Source organism: Coffea eugenioides, chromosome 3, assembly GCF_003713205.1.
Source record: "Coffea eugenioides isolate CCC68of chromosome 3, Ceug_1.0, whole genome shotgun sequence".
Taxonomy (NCBI): domain Eukaryota; kingdom Viridiplantae; phylum Streptophyta; class Magnoliopsida; order Gentianales; family Rubiaceae; genus Coffea; species Coffea eugenioides.
Genome location: NC_040037.1, coordinates 35500692 through 35503556, shown reverse-complemented (window position 1 = coordinate 35503556; position 2865 = coordinate 35500692). Strand labels below are relative to the sequence as shown.

Here is a 2865-nt window from a genome sequence, read left to right as displayed (position 1 = left end):
GTATTGGGAACCTAAACCTTTTGTACATTTGGGATTGTATTACTTTTGAGATGGAAAGGAATGTAAGTAAGCGTTTCAAGTTTAAGAATTGGTTTTGTTTTACTTTTCCTCGAGGTTTTGTCTTATTTTATCTGAATAGAGTGATCGAGTCTTGGCGAGAGTTGGGTAGATGGTCCGCCGAACCCTTTGGTTCGCCTTAGAGGAAGGTGGGGCTGTCACACCCCCTTTCTTTGGCATTACATGAATAGGAGAAATCCAAACACTATCAGAAATTGGAAAAATTATACCTGCATCCAACCATTTAAGGATTTCTACTCTTACCACTTCTTTCATGTTTGGATTTAACCTTCTTTGAGTTTCAACCACTGGTTTAGAGTTCTCTTCCAATAAAATCCTGTGCATACATATAGTTGGACTAATTCCTTTGATATCAGAAATTGTCCATCCTATAGCCTTCAAATGCTTCCTCAAAACACGTAATAGCTTATCTAATTGTTCCTCATCTAATGCTGCATTGACGATTACTGGCAATATCTCTTTTTCTCCAAAAAATGCATATTTGAGGTGCTTAGGTAGCGGCTTAAGCTCAAGCTGCGGTGCTTGCTCACATGATGGTAGAGGTAGCCCTTTGGTTAGTCATAACTCCTCATATGCATTTCTCCTTTTGTGAGGAACCTGTGCCTGCAAAAATTCAGTCATTTCTTCAACTTGTTCCTCTTGTATACGTATACCATTAAGACAAAATTCAAGAGAATCATCATCAAGATTAACTTGACTCATCTCTAATGCCAATTCATCACATATGTCAACAGAATAAATATGGTCAATAAAAGAGGGATATTTTTCACTTTACTCAAATCAAATTCCACTTCCTCTTCACCGATTTGGAACTTGAACTTACCTCGTTTGACATCTATTATTGTACCTGCGGTGGCCAGAAATAGTCTACCAAGTATAATAGGTATATTTACATTTTCTTTCATGTCTGAAATAACAAAATCAACAGGAATAATGAATTTCTGCACTTTAATGAGCACATTCTCCAATATGCTCATTGGATGTCTAATAGACCTGTCAGCCTATTGCAAGGAAATGTTAGTACGCTTTAACTCTTTCAACCCCAATTGCTTAGCCACAGTTAAAGGGATCAATGACACACTCGCACCAAGGTCACAAAGTGCTTTAGAGAATTCTACATTACCAATAGTGCAAGGAACTGTGAAACTTCCTGGATCTTTCAACTTTGGTGGCAATTTGTTTAGTGTGATTGCACTACATTCTTCCGTTAATGCAATTGTTTCACTATCTACCAACTTCCTTTTCTTAGTCATTATCTCCTTGAGAAACTTTGCCTATGAAGGAATCTGCAAAATAGCATCACCAAAAGGTATATTAATATGTAATTGTTTGAAAATGTTGACAAACTTTTCAAATTCTTTATCATTTCTCGAAGGCTTCAATCTTTGAGGAAATGGCACTGGTGGAGGAATTGGTGTTGTATATCCCATTTGTGGTTCATTTTCCTCCATCTTTTCTTTCCCTTTGATTTTCTTGCTGTCCTCTTCTAACTCATTTAATTGCTTATTTTCTCTTCTTTCAAACTCTTTTCCACTTTGAACTACCGGCGGTTCACCTAATTCCTTACCACTACGGAGGGTTATAGCCTTCACATACTCCCTTGGGTTCACCTCAGTCTTTCTAGGTAAATCCCCTTGGTTGCGATTGTTAACCGCATTAGCAATTTGACCTAATTGGACCTCAACATTCCTGTACATATTGGTGAGTTGGTCCATCCTTCCTTCAATTCTTTCAAACCATTGAGTAGTGGCACTGGCTAACTTTTCAATTTTATCATTTGATACATTTGCCAGTTTTTCAATTGCCAATTCCCAAGCTGGTTTGGACTCCGAAAATGGTTGTTTCGGTTGAAAACCCGGTGAATTAACTGGTCTTTGTTGGTTCCCTTGATCCTTCCATCCAAAATTCGGGTGATTACGCCATCCTGGATTGTATGTATTAGAATATGGATTGTTTTGATGGACGTTTGTATATTGTGAGATATTTGAACCTGTTTGTCTGCTAAACACAGTAAAATCATTATGATTTCCCGCAAGATACAAAAACATCAACAACTACTCCTGATTAGAACTAGAACCAACTTGCCTATTAAGCACTTAACCACATTATCATTTTGCACTAAACATATTTCAAGGTATCTATTTCGAGCATACCTGCGGTTCTCCTTGTATTACCTCGTTTGTTTGCCCATTGGTAGTTGTTAGCAGCCATTTCTTCGATCAATTGTTGAGCTTCCTCAGCTGTCTTTCCCATCAAAGCTCCTCCCGCTGCCGCATCTACATGCGTCTTTGTTGGATAGGTGAGACCATTGTAAAATGTTTGGACTACTAGCCAATCTGGTAAACCATGATGAGGACATCTTTGTTGCAATTCCCGATAGCGCTCCCAAGCTTCATACAATGTCTCTCCTTCCTGTTGAGAGAAACTAGTTATATCCATTCTCAATTTAGCAGTTTTTCCAGGTGGAAAGAATTTATTAAGAAAAGGCTTAACTAATTCATCCCAAGTTGTAAAAGTATTTGGAGGATGAGATTGTAACCAAACCTTAGCCTTGTCCCTTAGTGAAAATGGAAACAATTGAAGTTTAATTGCATCATCACTAACACCATTAAACTTAATTGTATCACAGAATTCAAGAAATGTTGACAAGTGAGAATTTGGATCTTCGGTAGCATTACCTCCATATTGAGATTGTTGTACCATTTGAATCAGTGATGGTTTAATCTCAAAATTATTAGCATTTACCGTTGGCCTTACAATGCTAGTTTGAGAACCTTGTGCTCCCGG

General features: G+C 37.8%; 1 non-coding gene across 1 annotated transcript; it reads left to right on the top strand.

Annotated features, from left to right (window-relative positions):
• Positions 1 to 2419: 2419 nt before the first annotated feature.
• LOC113767258 lies at positions 2420 to 2526 on the top strand. Its single transcript, XR_003467973.1, has one exon. It is a non-coding gene; the product is annotated as a small nucleolar RNA R71 (small nucleolar RNA).
• Positions 2527 to 2865: the final 339 nt, after the last annotated feature.